The sequence below is a fragment of the Notechis scutatus genome, chromosome 2, assembly GCF_049901735.1.
Source record: "Notechis scutatus isolate UNSWTSFEM ecotype Mainland chromosome 2, rNotScu1.2, whole genome shotgun sequence".
NCBI lineage: Eukaryota > Metazoa > Chordata > Lepidosauria > Squamata > Elapidae > Notechis > Notechis scutatus.
The window spans coordinates 239,945,294-239,965,080 of NC_142010.1; the positions used below are offsets into that span (position 1 = coordinate 239,945,294).

A 19,787-nucleotide genomic window follows, 5' to 3' on the forward strand; every position below is an offset into this window, starting at 1 on the left:
GGCAGTATGGAAGTGATTTGCTGTTAATTTCTGGGTTTCTTTCTAGATGTTCCAATCTAGCCTACAGCCCATAATGGGAGTCTCTTATTGAACTCTGCTTCTGTTTAGCTTTGTGATATCAGTCAATTTTTGACAAGATGCTGTCATTTGCTGTAATATGTCTGCAGTTGTAGAAACATGTAAATGTGAACAAGATTACAGTCCTCCAATAACCTATCATAAATAGAAATTAATCAAAGGTATTATTTGACTGATTTGGTCCAGTCCATGAAAACTAGTTGTTAAATTGTCACATATATTAGAGCTAAGCCAAAACTTCACAGTTTTTTTTTTTTTGCTCTGCCCAGAGAAGCTGGCTTATCCAGGCAAAATGGAGAGGAAAATGCAGAGCACATCTGATAAGGATTGGAGGTTTTATGTGCACACAGTCACAGCCCAGATAAAACTAAGCTACCAACTTTCCAGAGAGATAGCTTGTCCAGGCAGAATGAAATGAAACACCCTTATATTAATTCTAATTGTATTGAAAATACAATCCAGCAAATAAAATCTAACAAATAACTTCTATTTATTTTTAAAATCATTTTTTAAATTTAAAAGCTCAGTGTGCATAATTGTGATTTATTGCTTAAAAGTTCTCCCCAATTTTATATGTCCATAAGACTATTCAATTCTATATTAACCTAATGCGAAACAATAGCATGGTCTGTGAGCAGCTTATGGATACCTAGAAATTCTTTTTTTTAAAAAAAATGCTTTAATTATCTATAAATGTGTGATATCAGCTATATTAAGAAGGGAAAAATTAAGAAGCCTCTCTCTCTAAGCATACAGCATCTACAGCAGGGGTGTCAAACTCAAGGCCTGGGGCCAGATCCAGCCCATGAGGCTACCCTTGAAACAGCGAAGGACCGGCCTGTGGTGCCTTTGTCAGAAAAATGGGCTCCCGAACTGCAATGGCCTCCTGCAACCCTCTGCCAGTGAAAATGGTGTCACGCCTGAGCTCTGTTTTCTCTGGCAGAGGGTTGCAGGAGGCCATTGCAGCTGAAAATGGAGCTTGGGAGCCTGTTTTCTCTGGCAGAGAGCTCGGGCCACCACAGGCACCCCCCATATGAGTGACGTTGAGCTGTCCATGTCTCCTGGCCACACACCCCTCCAGGTCAAATACAACCCTGATGCGGCCCTCAATGAAATTGAGTTTGACACCCCTGATCTACAGTGAGGATGAATATCAAACTATTTCTTCTGATGCTCTCAGTTCTCCAAGCAAAGCAACCCGATCAAACTTTTTTGAACTTTGCATTATCAAAAATTGCCACTGCACTCAAAGGCAATTCTTTATATGGAAGATTTCTTCTGTCAGTCCTATAGTCCCAAACTAAAGGTGGCTACTTAATTGTAAATAGGTTGTATTTATCTACTCATGTTTTGCATGCTTTGAACAGCTGGATTGGTAGGAGCTGGAGTGAATGGCAGGTGCTCACCCTGTCATGCAGCTGCACTTAGATTTTGAATGCAGGCTTCCTGATTGTCAAGCCAGTGTTCTAATTAAGTGAGCCACTGCACTCCCTATGTACTGTTAATATAACAAGAAAGGTCACACCTATTTGTATAGGTTTGTAGCATTGCAAGGTTTGAGAATTCCTGCCTTACTGCTGCTGTTATGACTCACTCTATTTCTGATCTTTGTTGAAATAAGACAGCCTTTAATGGAGGTGAAGGCATGTTCTGTTGATTAAATCCCCTTGAAAGGCGGTTAGCGCTGGACCGCCGCGGGCCAAAGCCGTTCCGGGCTCCCCTGGTGGTGCTTTTAACCGGGGAGCGGCCATTGCCCCCCTTGTTTTAGTTTTGATGCTGCTCGCCCCTTTACATGAGAATGAGTTAGGACAAAATTTTCCGACTGCACATGGTCTTGGTGATCTAGGGCATTAAGATTTCTCTGGGTCAAAAAATCAAGTTGTCACCCATGACTGCAAAGTCCCATCCCCTTTTAAATATGTATTGTGTATGTAGGGCATGTTAAAAAGAGGCAAGACTTTGAGTGTGCAGTCATATCATCATCTTGCCTTTTTTTGTTTCTCATTGCAAATGCACCTTATCTTCCAGAACCTGGTTTAAACTAGAACGTTGCTTTATTTAATGAAAGATGCCCTAGACAGCATACTTCTTACAAACTAATTTATCTTTTCTTTTTCTGGATAAGTAATCAGATACATTTTTGTATAATTGTGACCTCTCCTATCCTTCTATTTTCTAAGAATTGCCTATGTGGTTCAGAAATATTTGTAAAAATAGCGAACTGTTGTGTGGAAGTTTGTAGTTTCCATCATGCAGACTTCCCATGTACTATTTATTGTGATTAAAATAATCCAAAAACCAGGTGAGGTACCAGAATTACCTTTCTTGTTTCCATTCTGGTAACAGCTCATCACAATTGCTTTGTCAGTAAGTCAACTTGCATCCACACAAAATGCTCCCTGAATTCCCATAGGGGCCACTGGCTGAACAGGGTGACTTTTCAGAGTTTACAACAATGGGATTCACAGACCACACTTGACTTATTTTAATCATGGCTTACTAAACAAATAAATTGGCTGGATTTCATACATCAATTAAGGTACCATAGAGTTTCATTGGGTTTGGTTTGACGTGCATGGACTAGCAATTGCTCTTCATACGTCCCAGCAAGAGTCTTCCTTAAGACTTAAGACTTTTTGCAATAAATACCCTGTTTCTCCAACAATATGGCCTCCCCCAATAGGAAGTCCCAGCATGTTTTATAGGCATGAAATGAAATTAAGCCCCTCCTCCCAAATTAAGGCCTATATTAAAACATGCGAAATGGGGGGAATGGTGGGGGGGGCTTGCCGTTAGGAAGTACTTTTGTTGCACAACCGGATATGGTGCTGCCTGCGTTGACCCCGATATGAAGTGCCCCACCAACGCCGAGGTCAACATCCAAGCCATCGCTGCCCGCCCGCCCGAAGATGCAAGGGGAGGAATTAAGTCACCCCAAAAAAGACGGCCTAGCCATTTTTTCGGGGCTCAAAAAAAAAAAAAAAAAAAAAGACCCGGCCTTATTATATGAGAAACACGGTAGTCTTTCCTGTCTGTAAGACAGGATATAGAAAAATTCTAGTTTTAAGCCATTCAGAATTATAACATTAGTGCCAAATCCTTGGACTGAGCCTGAAATCAAGGTTTGTGCCACCACAGTGGGACCTGACAAGATGCATTATGCATCTGTAGTCTTGGTTAGTTTTTGAGTTCAGCCTGACCTCTAGTGACTTTATGACTTCATGTACCTTTCTTGGGAAAGTCAGACATGATTTGCCACTGCTGTCTACTGAGGTACATTTTAATCTCCCTGATCTAATCAAGTCTTGGTATTTCCTGGATGCCTCCCTTTTATGTATTAACCACCTCCAGCCTGATTCAATTTCCAGCCCAAACAAGGACACCCAAGAATTGCCTCAGGCTGAAATATCTACTGTATACCGTTTTCATATTTACCTGTAAATTTTCATAGAATAAATCACATTGATTGAAACAAGGTTTGGCTCCCTCACTTGTCCGATGGAAATAGTAGCACTTAAACCCTTAATTTTTCCTGAACTCTAGTAAACAATTTTTCCTAGCAAGTTCCACTTCACTGGCAGTAATAGAATTGTCACTCAAAGTTCTACCAACAATGACACCTATCTTTTGTCAAATTGCTTTTGGTTCCTTCTCATTCGAGCTGTTTTGGGATAGAAAACTATTGCATTTATTTTTTCCCGAATATTTTTAACCATCCGAATGCAGACCCCAGTATGAACATGTGGATACTGTAGATACAAATAGTAGGTAGATACAAATAATATTTGCACTTCAAATGTGCATTTATCCACAGGACAGCTTTTAGGAGTAAATGAATTGCTGAGAAAGGGAGGAATAAAAGGTAAGCTACAATCCTGACATATTTTCATTGTGAAATAGGAAAAGTTTGCTTTTTTAAAAGAAGATATCCTTACCAGATAATCTGGTAAAACCACTGAAGTTTGAAATGTTTATATAGGTTTGTAAATGTTTATAAAGGTTGTGCCAAAGAGAGATGATAGATTCTTTTTGCTCATATCTATACTTACATAGAATGTGCTCACATGGTTTAATATGCCTCTTTACTTTGCCTATTGCTTAGCTAAGTAGCAGTACAGGCTGAATTTTAAACTTTCTTTTGCTAGAATGTAAAGGTGTAGCTTCGTGTTGCATTGTTGTTAATCCATCACTTCTCTTCTTTGATGGAGAAACAAAAGTACCTAACCTGCCCTCCCGATGGATTAATTTATGTTGTCCACAATCAAAATGTTGTACCATAGCCACTTTTAGGCAGGTCGCAGGGCCCAAGAGCTGTACAAGGACACATTTAAAGGTATCAGGATAAGCAATTCTGACCTTGAGGAATCAACTGCTGTGCTCTCCTAAGCATGCTCTTCCCTAATGCATCATCTCGGTTGTTACTGAACACTGTTGTTTTTGGCAAAACCAAGTGTTTGGCAAGTCAGGCTTATAAAAATGTATGCAACTGGTTTGGCTGGTTACGTCTAGGTCAGTTAAACTCCTTTCTTTTCAGAATGAAAGTCTTATTTTATTCCAGTCTTGACTGCTTCAGAATTTGTAAACAACAGAAGTAGATAAATCAAGACTTGCATGGATACACTTACCTTAGGAGACAAAAATTTCCCCATCTGTTAAAAGAAAATGGATCTTGTTCTCCCCCTCCCTCCAGGACATTATTATTGTACCAATCACATTTAATTATTATTGTATATTGATAGCGTACTAATTCCCAAAAGCCCTTTTCCTTACGAATGAATGGAAGTAGTTCCGTTGTATTCCTTATTGGTGATCATGTTGATGTTATCACACTTGGTTATGTGCTGTACTTTGCAGGAGTTCCTTTCAAAGCTTGGATGATGTATAAGTACCCACTCTGGGTAGGAAAATAGGTGTGTCAACTGAAAATTTCAGAATCTGAACTATAGAGCAATTAAGTTAAAAGGTGTGGTAACTAAGCCAAGGTTGCCCAACCTGTAGTCCCTTAGAACCTCTCCTAAAATTGCCATTAAAATGTATGCCATAATGAGATTGAAAATGGACATTATGAAATCATTGGGAGCGATCATATTCCATTAATTTAAATCATTTTATTTTGACTAGGCTGGCATGTCATTTCTCAGCATGCATTTGAAAGCAAATGATTTACCTGAAAAAGATTCCATGTCTCTTTGGATAAGATTTTGCACTAGTTGTAGTGCCTTTCTACTTTTTCTAACACTTTCGCACATGCAGTCACTGAAAAAGAGCCTGAATTTTAGAAAGACAACACCACATAGAAATTATGTTCAGAACAAGGCCAGACTATAGCAAGAAGAACTGATGGTAGGTGGATCAAAGCAGTCATAGAATGGATCCATCTTGTTTTAGGTCGTTTTTGTGGATGTTTTTTTATCAAATGGATCCCATTTGATAAAAAGCATCCACGAAAGAGACCTAAAACAAGATGGATCAATGACATCAGCAAGTATTGTGAGCACAACTGGCAAGAAAGCTCAGGAACTGTTGTGGTTAGCCAGCAGCAGGTGCAGATGAGTGAGGATTCTGATGAGGGGCCAGGACCATCAGGGAGTGGACTGCTGCCTTCAGGGATTGTGGGGGCTGGCAGCAGTGATGAGGAGGTTCCCGAGAAGCCTGTGCCAAGTGCGTGTGAGCACAGGATGATTCGTAGAAGAGAACAGTTGGAGCAACACAGGCGACTCGGGAGTAAGGATGCAACGTAATGGCCCCTCCCTCCAGGGAATATAAGCCTGCTTTCAAAAGGTTTTTGCTTTTGCAGAAAGCAAAAACGTTCTACAGACTCAGCATTGTGTGTGGAGATTCCGGCTTATCTGAAGAATTCTGTCAAGGTTTTTCTGGTTGGACTAATTGGCTGCAAGCCATCTTTTATCTACAAAGAAGTTATTTGTAGATTAAAGCTGTGAAGGTTTGAGTTGCTGCGTTTGTTTGAGATTTTCTTGCTGGTAACGGGGTTGGGTCAGAACAGGAACATACTTGTTGGGAACATGCAGAAGGGGCCTCCATCCTGCAGTGGATAGACAATGGCTAAAATGATTGATGATGATGATGATGATGATGATAATGATGATAATGACCACTATCAGCCTCTTGTATTCTCATAGGACACTTGGTGTGTGTGTGTGTGTGTGTATGTGTGTGTGTGTGTGTGTGTGTGTGTGTGTGTGTGTGTGTGTGAAAAATGTCAAGAAGTGCCTTTTTATGACTGAAATCCTGGTCTTCTTTTTTCACATACAAAAAAAGAACGGGGATTCAATCATTTGGTGTGCTACCTTGTTGACATTTTTACTTCTCTGCAGACACCCCACCTCTTCCCACAACTATTGGATGCTCAAAGGCCCAATAAGGCTCTCTTTGCCAGGCATTTGTGTCTCCCAACTGCTCTGTTCACATTTCCTGTAAGGCCCCCTGAGAAGAATTCTGCAAAGTATTCTAGGAAAATTATACAACCTCGAATGGCTACTTGGGAACCCCTGATACTCTGAAGACTCTTGTCAGGATCACTAGAGGTGCCACTGTGGTGTCACTTCTTGTGACAAAAGTCCTGGTTCCTACTCAGCAGTATAAGCAAATAAACAGGTTGTACATATTACAATAATTTATATTACCATTTAGAGCTCATCCAGAAAAGCCTACAGGCTTAAGGTGCTCATTTCCCAATTACCTAAACACATATAAATGCAAATGAAAGAAAGAGCAAAGAATATATATGTTAGCATTTATGCTTGGATATACATTATAATACAGTTTGCAATAAAAAAGTAATGAATAGAATTAAAATAGAAACAGAGGGAGGGACAACTTCACCCAACCTGCACTTGCTCAATGTGTAGAGAGATCAAAGGCAACATATGGATGGGCAACTTCCATATGTGGAGTGTTCTATATCATTAAAGTACAGCTTGACTGTGTAGGAAGCTAGCACCCATCCTCCCCCTAGAAAAATGAAATATCCTAGGAAATATTAAAAAGGCAGAATATTTCCCCTAAAAGGAATAGAAATTCAGAAGCAGAAACTCACCTCAGAAGCAGAAGCTTATCCCTCACCTTTGTTAATAGGTGTGCCATTAAGGCCTGGGCCAGAATATTTTACATAACAGAGATCTCCAGGTAGAGCTATAGGAATTGCCTAAAGCCCTTTTAGTGCATCATCATCCAGCAAGGCTCAACCAAGCCTGAAACTCAGGTGAAGCCATGTGGTCCAGACAAAGCCTACAAAGTTAGCTAAGACCCCCACCCCTGGGAGTCTGACAGCCAATGGGATACATTTCTTGCACAGGAACAGGAAACACTAAGGTGGGGCCCATCAGAGGGTATAAAACAATTGCACTCTTATCATCTTGCCCCTTTCCTTCTTTTCCTTCACCCAACATCTTGAAGCATGCGATCGTCCTTTTCACTTTGGAGCTCCAAGCCATGTGTCCATCATTAAACCATCTTTCCAAACAGCCTCCATGTTTCCAGTGTCTTTTTCCACACTTGGAACTGAACCCAGAAGGATAATTCTTCCAACAATTGAAAAGCTTAAAAGTGGGGTCTGTTCTGTAGAAATCAGAACCTCAAAACTCCTTACCTTTTGGCTTTTTAAAGTTTTTAAATGTGTGTTAACATGTGCACACATATGGTGGGAAGCTCTTGGTTCCCCCCCTCCATTTCCCAGTAATAAATGATGCTGAACATGTTGACCAGATGTACTGTGAGATTAAACTTTCTGTTAAACTGTTCTGTGTCTCTTCAAAAAAGAAAATGGTGTTGATCCATTTATAAACACAATTGTTTCAGAAGAGGCCTCTGATGAAGGACAGATTGTGGCTGTGTGAACAGTGAAAATCTTAATAGAAACATTCCTGATTTTGATTATAAACATAGGCATTTTACAAGACCTTATTAGACTTGATTTCCAGTTAGTGAAGCACAAAATTCTTGGATTTGGTTAAGACAATGCAGTGAAAAAGCCTTCTCTCTTTCTATCTTCTTTCTCCCCCTCCCCACTTTTTAATCTACAATCTATTAACTTGGATGCTGCCTGTCACTAGGGCATCTTCAGATGATTTACTATACATGCCAGAGTTTAAAAACAGCAAAATGATAAAAATAAATAAATTAAAAGCTAAAGGAACAATAATAAAGATAGCCTAGTGGAGAAAAGATAGCCTTCTTAATTATAATAATAAAAAATCCAAATTTAGAAGGATGATCGTATGTGGCACTGTACAGCATGAAACAACAGCTTGTGGTTAACTTTACCTTTATGGCAGGGGTGTCAAACTCGTGTCGTTGCATCGTTATCACGTGATGTATCGGGACATTTTCCCCCTTCACTAAATCGGGCGGAGGTGGGGCCAGCATGTGACACATCTGGCCACAAATATGACACCCCTGTTTTATGTTAAGCTATAGTTAACAATGTTTTATTAAATAAAATACAATTGTATAGGTTTGCAAAGCTAAAGCATGCCTTACAAATCCCAGTGTCAGGGTTTAAATAGTTTAAACCAGGGGTCGCCAACCTTTTGGACCTCAGGGACCACCAAACTCATAATTTTAGATCCCAGGGACCACTAACTGGTTCTGTGGGTGTGGCCTAATTTGTGGGTGTGGCTTGGTGGTCATGTTACTGGCTAGGCACGGCTTGTATGTAAATATTATAAATACTGTATTTATATAAATATTGAATTTTTTTAATAAAAAAAAGAGCAACCTTTACCCAAAATGAGGCAAAGCAGGCAGGCAGATTGAGTTGCTCACAGAATCACAGATTCATTCAGAGATCTATCTGCCATCGGCTAGCTCAGTCTGTCACATAAAATTTGCTTGCAAGCAAACTCACAAAATTAACTCACAACACACTATGCATGTAAATATTGAATTTTTTATTTAAAAAAAGAGCAACTTTTGCCCCAAATCAGGCAAAGCAGGCAGATTGAGTTGCTCACAGAATCATTCAGTGATCTATCTATCTGCCATCAGCTAGCTCAGTCTCTCAAATTTGCTTGCCGTGAGTCTGCACTGAATTTGCTTGCAAGCAAACCTTCAGTCCTAAGGGAGGTTCGGCTGTACTTAAAAGCAGAGCCGAAGATCTAAAGACTAGCTGGAAAGCAAGAAATCCAACCATTTCCTGCTTCCTAGCTAATCTAAATCTCCCGGCACAGCAGAACAGATGATGGTTGAAAAAAGGAAAAATAGAAATTTAGCAGGCAAGTTTACTGGGTAAGGAGGGAATGGGCGGGGAGGGTTCCCGTAGGCCATGTGGGCAGCGTAGCACTTGTGTTTCTGCGCAGCCTGGATTAATTGCTTTGGGGGGGGTGTTCTTGGGGTGAGATTTCTCTGCGGCCCACCAAAATTTTCTCACGGCCCACCAGTGGACCGTGGCCTACACGTTGGCGACGGCTGGTTTAAACTACAATCAGTTCAGGTGGACTGTCTGGTTTTCAGCAGTGCTAGGATCAGGCTCAATCTAAGATGCAGGTTAGAGGAAGTACTCACACAGATGGACTGTGAGAACTCCTTGTACCTTGGCAGTATATGCAGTATGGACATTCTCAGTCATCCAGGTCATGGTTGTCTCCAAGGTGCTTTTTTCAAGAGGCAACTGGACTTTCTGGTTTTTCTTTGAAGACTGTTTTTCGCTTCTTATCCAAGAAGCTTCTTCAGTTCAGGATGTATGCATGACCACACTGTAGAATCTAAACCATGTTTAAGTACCTGGTCAGACTCAGAGACAAAAGAGGACTCACTCCAGGGTTTCTGCAGCTATAAAAAAAGAAAGCATTACTGAGTGCTTTTGAAGACATTCGGACTGAATATCTAAATTTGGGGCATGCAGTCCAGATATTCCAGCCCATATTCATCACTGCACCCCTGCAATAAGATAAAGAGAAAGCAATGGAGTGGCTTTGGATTGGTAAATCACCCAACTCCAGTTGGCTGTAGGATCTAATGATATCACTATTAACTAGGATTTTCTTTTCCCAGATGTTCGTGATAGATTACTCTCACTGATGGAAGTGTATATCCTCTAATCTTCCAGATTACAGGGATGACTCAAACAGAAAATAGAGACAAGGGTGTGTTATGCAAAAGGTGCCTCCAGGACAAGGATTTTGTTTACTCGAGAAGTCCAAGCTGTGCTGATAATGTGCCACAAAAGGGGTGATTTCTAGGAAAGGATTTTCTGGATGCAGGTATCCCTTTGTGCATTCTCAAAGTACAGAAGTTATAAAATCTGCTTTGTGATTTTATGGTAGAAACATTGATATGAGATACACATAAAAAAGAGGCAGAACTTCAATCAAAAAATGTTATGGCCAACATCTGGACATTTTGATCATGCTCTGTGGACACTTCAATATTTTTAAGTCGAATATTAGTGATGTAATAAGGTAGTCCAGCTAGCTTTTCTATAGCTGCCCTAAGGACCTTGTCCCCTAACTTCCCCCCCCCCCAAAGCTTTATACAGAATTGAGGCAGGCAGAAAGGGGAAATAAATAACGTCCTTTACAAACATGAGAAAATATTGATCACCACGTTATAAGTTGTTGCATCCATAAGGTTTGGTGCAGCACTGGGCCCAGATTCTAATTCATGCATTGGCAGCCACCTCCAATGAACCCTAATCTAAGATACATTGTACTTGGTACCGTAGGGCTTCATGTGAAAAGAATCTTTCTCCCCACCTGACCTCAGTAGATATCTCAATCCTCAATCCACCCCGGATAGGGGCTCCTTTTCCAGAGACTTCTTCCTACCTAGCATCTCTGATGCTCCACTTAGCAATACTGATCAGAATGTTGTGATAAAAGTACTTTTCAAACACAAAACAAGGGATGAGAATGGGGAATCTCTTTTCTGGATCAGTCGAAGAAGGGAAGCCAACTTTAACTCCCCTTTAAATAGGCAAAGCTCACCAAGGTTGATGATGTTGCTTAATGGCCTAGTTGACCTCTCCATGACCTATTTTTTTTGTATGTGCTGGAAAGGTGGGACTCCCTCTCTGGACCAGATATCTGTTCTTCCTGCCTGTCCTCCCCCACACCGTCAATGCCTGCACAAAACTGGACGTTGATTGACTTGAGTATTTAGTGCTTCCAATTCCTTTGAATTTTGGGGTGATTCTGGTCTACAGCGGCTCTTGCAATCATCAAGCACAGTGTTGCCTTCTTTTCTAGAATATTGATCATAGAAAAAGCATCTCTCAGAGCACCTAGAAGTTAAAGGAAACAAACAATAGAACTCCTTAAACCATCTGGATCTGCTTCATAAGCTGCTCATCTAGAAGTAATGAACAGCTAAAACAGCCACCATCAAGGTTGCAGGAATATGGGATGTCAAAAACATCTATGATTACATCTATACCACGGGTATCAAACTCATGGCATCACATTGCCATCATGTGACATTTCACAATGTTATTTTCCCTTCATGGAGCTGGAGTGGGAGTGGATTGCATGTGACACAGCCAGCCCTCAGGCCGCCAGTTTGACACCCCTGATCTATACAATGAAACCCTCTATTTTTTACATGTCCATCAAAGTGACAGCTATCTCCTGACTTTTTTTGACCCCCATATTCCTGTAAAGTTTTCATAATTAAGGAAGTGCAGGTAGTTACAACAGCACTGACAAATGGGACATGACCATTTTTCACACCTACAACTGTTGCAGCATTCCCGGACTTCGGTTTGGGTTTCTTCAGCGACGGACTGAAATCTGCGATCGTGCATGGTTTTGATCCATGCTCGCCGCTGGGGCGCCCTGATCCTTTGGATTCGGGGCTGAAGCCACCCTGTAGAGGTGGTGAAGAGCGGGGAGATTGCTGGCTGAGTGGAGGGGAGCCACATCTCTCCTCTTTGGCTGGTCTAAACTCCCTTTCCCGAAGGCGGTTGCAGCGGTGGTCAGAAATGGCCACCTCAAAGAAGAACCTGACCGGATAAGATTGTGCAGGAGGAAGACAAAGAGAAAAGCAGGACAGACCGGGCTAAACAACAGAGAACATCTAAGCAAGGTACCCTGAATCTAAAAGTACTTAGAGAGATACTTCTGAAAGAAGACCTTTAAGCAGCAAAGGAGAGAGAAAAGGAGGTTAAAAATCCCTTTTCCTACTTTTATATTGATAATTACAAATGGCATGGAATGTTAAAAGGAAGAGTTAAATAAGAAATTTGTGCTACTCTACTTAGACACTAACAGGCAACTTTAAGCTGGAATCTAAGTGTCAAAAGGAGAATAAAGATTTTTTGGGGGTCATTTTAAAGCCCTAACAAGGAGAAGAGTGGAGGAAAAAGGGTGGAACTTGGAATAATGGAGTGCCACCTGGAAAAACAAAGGGGATTAACAGTGAAACTTTGAAAAGACTCCCAAGGATACATTGTAATTGAAACCTTACTTAAAGATACAGTAACTTATGGAAAGTAAAAGTAAAAGAAAGAAACAAGAAGGAACAGTCTGGGCTTATTTGGTGATTTAAAAAAAAAGTTTTTGGCATTGGCTTTTTTTTTTTACTTAAAGTCAATTGGGTGGTTGTTTAAAAGTGTTTAAAATGGTATCATTTCTGCAGGAATTAAAAATGACCCTTAAAAAACAGAAAAAAGATGCAGAAGAGGATCCTTTGGCTTCATATTTCAATTTTTAGAAATGGAGACCCTGAACTATGAAAGGCAAAAGGAAAAGCTTCAAGAGCAAGAAGAAGGGTGGGACAAAGAAGAAGCCATTTTCAATGATCAAACAACGCAATGTGGGGTAAAAAGGGGAAATGGAGTTAAAAGTTTGAGATTAAAGGGAACAGCCAAAAAGAAAAATAGTTTGATAAAGAAGTATAACAGTAAGGAGAAGCAGAAAAGAAAATTACAGAAGGGAATATTAGAGAGAGAAGGGTATAAAAAAAGGGATGAGAAAAAGGGGGGAAGACAGAAAGAGAAAGAATTTATGAGGGACAAAAGCAGGAAATAAAGAAAAAGGTGAAACATATTAGGATTAAAGGTTTTTGTTCATCTAGAAAACACAGAGATAATGGTTAAACTAAGTTAAAAGTGAGAATTCTGCAAAGGTACAAAGATAGTGTTGTGACAGTAGGATATAGTAATGAGCTAGAAATGAAATAAGTAATTAATTTATGAGATAAAATTGTATTGTTATGTAATGGTATGCTTATTTATAATCAATGTAATAATAAAGAAGGGAGGGAAACATTGTAATTGTTTCTAAAGATTGATAAAATATTGAAAAGAAATGTGAAAGATTTATAAGGGAATTTATACCAGTTATTAGAATGAATTTGAATAATTATTTTGCTTATTAATAGTAAATAATTTATAAGATAAAACTGTATAATTATGTAATGGTATGCTTATTAACAATTAACGTAATAAAGAAGGAAGGGAAACATTTTAATTGTTTCCAAAGACTGATAAATATTGAAAAGAAATGTGAAAGATCTATAAGGGAAATATATATATATATATATATATTTTCTGAGGTTCTCGCGGGTATTTGTATGTGGATCTTTGGTTATTCGGGTTTTCTCCTGCGTAAGATTGGAAGTACCTAGGCAACGTTTCGATGAAGTCTCATTCATCATCTTCAGGCTTGTGTCTTTTGCTCTGTGCTTCTCACTCTGTTTTTTCACCTATCTCCTCCCACTTATGACTGTATGACTGTAACTTTGTTGCTTGTATCCTAAAGATTTTTTTTGACTGTTTCTTAGTATGATTTTTTTAATAAATAAGCATTACTATTACTACTATTAATCCTCCTTTCCTTTCCTTTCATCCATTTCCTCCCACTTGTGACTGTAACTTTGTCGCTTGTATCCTTACGATCTATATGGACTGTTTCCTAGTATGATTTGATTGCTTATTGTACTCTATGACTATTATTAAGTTTTGTACCGTATGATTCTTGACTCTTGACGAATGTATCTTTTCTTTTATGTACACTGAGACCATATGCACCAAAGACAGTGGTCCCCAAACTTGGCAACTTTTCCTTGTGTGTCCAATCACATTTGGCCAATAAAGAATTCTATTCTATTCTAGTTTATATGAATGACGGTTGCAGTCTCATGGATCATGTGATCACCTTTGGCAACCTTCTGACTAACAAAGTTAATGGGAAGCCAGATTCACTTAACCGAGTTTCTAACTTAACAACTACAATGATTCATTTAACAACTGTGGCAAGAAAGTTCATAAAATGGAACAAAACTGTTTTGCTTAAGAACAAAATTTTGGGGCTCAGTTGTAGTCATAAGTCAAGGGATAACCTGTATTATCATTAAATGCAGTGCTAGAGAAATTTCTTGGCTGGCCCTGAAAGAGGAAGCTGAATCTCCCTGGGGCATTAACTCTTTTCTTGGCTAGTTCACTAAATACAGTGCTTGACTTACAACAGTGTCAGGATTCCAGCAATCACCCTGATTAATTCAAGCCAAACTTCACAAAACTTCAAAGGATTTATTAGAAGTGACATACTGGCACTGCCCTGTATGAAGCCAACTCTGGCATACATTATTTAAAGTCACCTGTGGCCCTGTTCATTTAATAACGGTTCAAAGTTACATCGGCAGTGAAAAAGGTGACTTCATCGTTACGACCTCTGCCGCATCCCCACTGTCCCAGGATCCCACATTCAGATGCCCGGCAAACCGGTGGTTCATATTTATGACCTTTGCTGCGTCTCAAAGTCAAGCGATCCCCCTTTTGCGACCTTTGGACAAGCCAAGTCAACGTGGGAAAGCCTGAACAACAGATTCACTGAACCACCGGGGTTACTCCCCCTATCAAAAAGGCAGCGATTCACTTAACAACGGTGGGAAGAAAAGATGTAAAATGGGGCCAAAACCACTTAAAGGGATGCCTCTGTTTGCAACAAAAATTGGGGTGGGGAGTGCGGTCTCCATTGATGCCGTAAGCCGAGGACGACATGTACTTCTCTCTTTTAACTCAGTGGTCCCCAAACTTGGCAACTTTTAAGACTTGTGGACTTCAACTCCCAGAATTCTCCAGCCAGCATAGCTGGCTGGAGAATTCTGGGAGTTGAAGTCCACAAGTCTTAAAAGTTGCCAAGTTTTGGAGAACTCTGCTTTTAACTTGCTGGACGACTTCGCGCCAGAGAAGGGGAAGAAACTCTTGCTCGAGTTGGCCCTTTCCTGAAAACGGAAAGACTTGGTGCAAAGACTTGGTGCGCTGCTCCCTCGGCGCGCCGGGTATGGCCTGGCCCCCAAGGAAGGCGGCTTTCTCTGTGAGGGGGAGGCAGGCGTGATTCCGGGTGAAACGTGGAGCGCTGGCTTGGAAGACTCATTTGATTACCTCAAAGCAAATCACCTGTTTCCTCCGAAAGCCCTTCAAACAAAGTAAGCCTGTGCGGTTCCATCTCCCGGGGCTGCCAGAGCCCCGCCCACCCTAACACACACACGCCTGCCTGAAAAAGGAGCTTTAGCCCCAGCAGCCGAGCGTGGGAGAGACAGAGAGAGAGAGAGAAAGAAAGAAAGAAAAAAGAAAGAAAAAGAGAGCAAGAGCGAGAGAGAGCTTCCCTTCTTTTCCCCCCCTTTCTTTTATTTGAGCTTCTGCTTGGAGTGTTTTCCTGCTTGTCCGAGCCAACGCGGAGAGGATAAGCAAGTGGCTGATTAGAAGGGAGCTCACTTTTCATCACTTACCGTTCAGCATGCACAAGCACGAGTCCCGGGGCTTCTCGTAAATGCCAGGGGCCTGCCTGTTCCTGACCCCCGAGGTCTGTTTCTCCGGCACAGCGCCTGGATGGTGCGCTCGAATCTCCTGCCCCTAAATCGCTGCCTCTCCGGGAGGACCCTCCCCCCGTGAGTAAACTCTTACTTTTTGAACTCCGCTGTGGGAACCGCGCCGTGCTTTTTAAATGCCAGCTGCTCTCTCCCCCCCTCCCGCCCCCGCTCCCCGCTTTGCAAAGTCTGGGTTAATGTACAGGAGCCGTTTTCAAGGCTGTTCAGATCAGCCTTGCCAAGTTTCACTTGCTCCGTGCCTTTGAACTTGGGTGCCCCGGAGCAACTCCAAATTAAGGACTATCCCGGTTTCCAAAAGAATGCTGCTCGGTTCTTGCTCTCTGCTTGCTCTTGTTTTTTTTTTTTTTTTTTTTAAATAAGTACAAGAATTATGTGGGCTTTGTTCATTTTAATACTAGTTTAGATCAGAGGAACATGCTGTGTTTGGGTTACAGACAGTATTTAAAAAAAACAAAACAAAAACAAAACTATAGTGGTTGCATGGAATGTATGATATTCAGTTGTGTCCTTTTTATGTTTTTAATTTTTTTACTGTTTGGTATTTAAATGTGTAAAGTCACCCAACGTATGGCAGCAGCCAACGTGGGCTGCTGCCATACGTTTAAACAGATAATTAAATATTCACATTTAAATATTCACCCTTTGCTTTTCAGTAGTCTTTATAGGTGCATCCGAGTCTTGGATTTGAGAAATGGTATTTTATGCTGTCCTGTATGTTAGAAGTTGGACTGTAATTATCCATAAGCTTCTGTGGAAACAAGTCTTATTGAATTTAGTGGGATTTATTTAATGGATAAAGAGGCCCAAGGTCAGATGACAAAGCTTTTAGAGGGAAGCAATTAGATGCAAGCCTGCAGGTAGGGGCCAGGAGCCTTGATTTTTATCTGTCACCTGGTTTATGGGGATAAGTAAATCATCAATGAAAAAGAACTTTAAAATCTCTGGGAAATGCTGCCTTTAAATTGTGGGTATTTGTTCCAAGCATGTTTTCATAATAAGTGGACACAACAGGACTTAGCAAAGTTGCTAAAAGTCACACTGGATCGAAAGCCTTTATTTTTGATGTTATTTATTATTTTTATATAGCAAATAATATTTCACTGATATTCCATCTTTCCTCCACTATCTTAAGGCAGCATGGAGAAGAGTCTTCTTTTAAATTAATTCTTACAATCCAGTGAGAGAACCTGAGCTTTTGCTGCACAAAAGGCTGATTTTTGCTCTGAATGGCCATAGGGTCCTTGATACCAATACAATAAAACCTCATTAATAGTCATGTTTATACCAGCTTTCTAGCAAGAAAAGCAACTGCCTAGGATGGTTTCTAAGAATGTGTCATGTAGAGAGAACGTTTGTTGTAATAGGACTTGCAATCTTTCTTTTGCTTTAATTTAGATTAGGCTCTGGGTAGTTTCTGGATTAGTGTATCTCTTCTGTCATCCCAATGAGTCTACGGAACTGAAATATCCCCTCATCTATACCCTCTAAGCATGGTTAAAAGCAGGGCTACTGAAATCCAGTGCACAAATTATGTACTGTGCAAGGGTGCCATATGACTGGGGTGCAAGTTGCAATATTAAAAAGAACACTAGGCCAGGGCACATAGAATATTATAAAAGAATTGGGGATGCTAAGTGGAATTTTGCATCAGTATTCCTTGAATACCAACAGACCACTGGTTAAAAGTACAACTTGAGGGATCTTTGGTGCCCTCTGAGCTTGGTTGTTTTCTTGCAGACATTTTTTCAAGCAGTTAAACAACAAATGTCAATTAGTGGGCATGTGTAGGCAAACCCAGGAATTGTGAGTTTAAGGTCCCTTTAAGAGTATGCAACATATACAGGTGTGTGTGTGTGTGTGGGGGGGAAATGTTCTTAGGAGGATGAATTATGACATAGTTGCAGGTGAAGTGAGAATGCAGATGGTGGAGCCAGCTGATAAAACATGCTCCCCCTTTGCAGAGTTGGTGTGAACAAAAACTCTGGAAAGTAAGCTGTATCCACCTGCAAACAAAAAGTAAATTGTACATATGAGTAAGCTGTTCATTCTACTAGTCTGTATTTTGCTGATTTTTTTTTTTTTTTTTTTTGCAAACTGGACATGATGCTTGGAGTGGAGTGCAAGGCTGACATGATCCCAATCACACTGGACATATTTAAATCCACACATCAATCTGACAAACACATAGCCTTTACTTTGCACTTCATCTATTTCCTTCCCTTGCCCTTCCTTCAGAAGAACAGCTTCCAAATTGTTGGTTTCCTCTGTCATTATTTGCAGGAAAGCTACAATTTGTGCCCTGCCACTCAACCATTCACTTACCTGAGTAGCCAGCTGACCAATGAGACTAGATTGTTTGGTTTCCTGAACTTCATAGAACCATAGAGCTGGAAGGAACCTTGGAGGTCTTCTTGTCCAAGTCCAGGTTAACAGCAACAGAAAAAAAAAAAAGAGGTGTGATCTTTTAGTATTGAAGGTGCACATGTAGCCCTTCTGGTCTAGGACTTGTTTGTATGATATGCTTAACTAGGTCATGGGTGGTGGGTGGAAGAAGCACAATGGGCAAACTCTAACTCAAAGATCTCCAAACTTGGCAACTTTAAGACTTGTGGACTTCAACTCTCCTGGCTGAGGAATTCTGGGAATTGAAGTCCACAAGTCTTAAAGTCGCCAAGTTTGGGGACCCCTGTTTTAACTCAAGGAAATGACCTGCTTAATGAACTTAGAGGGGATTTAGCCCCAGACACCTCTGCATTTGTTTGGATCCAACTAACTTGCCTAACTTATCAACATATGGGGACTTTCAGGGAACTTAGCTTTACAGTTTTTACACCCAAGTAAGGTGTTGACAAAAGGGCAGAAAAAGAGATTAATTGGGGTCCCTCTAAATATCTGTAGGGAGGTGACTCTGATTTCAACCCTGCAGATTTTTCCTCCGTACAGTATTGGGGAAGAAGTCAAAAAGTAGTGATGAAAATGTCAGTCTCCCCATTTTTATTGCAGCTGATGAAAGGATTGGTTTGTTTGTTTTTTTGCCACCTTATGTTGTGTACTTACTGGAAGACAAAAGCGAACCTTTTGACTGGGAGAGTAAACGCATGCTGGGCAAGCACATTCTATAGTTGGGGTATTTTTCCAGGTTGGCTGAAATGCTGTGGAAAATCTGTGACCCTTCCTAATGTTTCCAAGCTCATCAAGTGAAAATGTATTAATGGAAGTTGCATTTACCTTTGTTCTCCCTATTATTGTAATGTTGATACTTTGTGTTATTTCAGTGCAGATTTCAATGTGGTAATATTTACATAATATGATTAAAGGTTCATTTTTTAAATGTGTTGAAAATAGAAAGAGAAAAATTTTATGGGTGTTAATTGCCATTTTAGGATGTCAGTGTTACAAGCATAAGATTATTTAACTTGTCATCCAAAATTGAATTTAAGGTAAAAAAAGAGACCACTGCAATTCATATAAAAGTATTAGTGATCTATCAATAGTTTCCATCTTAATCTAGCTATTTAATATTAACGTAATATACAATAATAATATTGTTACTTAATATACATATATGTACCTGTATGTGTGTATGTTGATCAAAGGCAATAAAAGATAGGCAAAGCAAATTTAACAAGGTAAAAAACCTAAAAGTTAAATTACTGTAATTCAAAAGGAGATTTGCATTTACTTTTGAATACCTGCTTTCATGCTAATTGGTGAATTATCAATGCAGATGATCATGTCAGCCATTTAAATAGGCAGATCCTAGGCAAATTACCTTGAAAGAGGAAAAGGCATTAACTTTTGTTTCAGTAATAGAATTTTGACAAAAACCTTGCAAAAGGAAATAATTAAATTTGGAATCTGAAAAGACATGAATATGTTTTTCTCTCAGAATTAACTATTTCAAAATATTACATGAGTTTAAT

At 40.1% G+C, this 19,787-nt stretch overlaps 1 protein-coding gene and 1 long non-coding RNA gene across 4 annotated transcripts in view; one reads left to right on the forward strand and one right to left on the reverse strand.

Annotated features, from left to right (window-relative positions):
- Positions 1–15,902, reverse strand: part of LOC113413911 (uncharacterized) — a 42,050-nt gene extending 26,148 nt beyond the window's left edge. Inside the window, exons 1-3 of one of the 3 annotated variants that reach the window (XR_015748229.1) lie at positions 15,766–15,902; positions 9,629–9,867; positions 6,723–6,778 (exon numbers count right to left, since the gene is read on the reverse strand). This is a non-coding gene — a long non-coding RNA (uncharacterized LOC113413911). Of the gene's footprint in view, positions 1–6,722; positions 6,779–8,361; positions 9,868–15,765 lie in introns of all 3 variants that reach the window. The other 2 variants (XR_015748228.1, XR_015748227.1) reach the window with 2 other exon arrangements.
- Positions 15,903–15,980: 78 nt separating this feature from the next.
- Positions 15,981–19,787, forward strand: part of PDE4D (phosphodiesterase 4D) — a 700,504-nt gene continuing 696,697 nt past the window's right edge. Inside the window, exon 1 of the mRNA XM_087958384.1 lies at positions 15,981–18,320. The gene's annotated coding sequence lies outside the window, so the exon portion shown is untranslated. The remainder of the gene's footprint in view (positions 18,321–19,787) is intronic.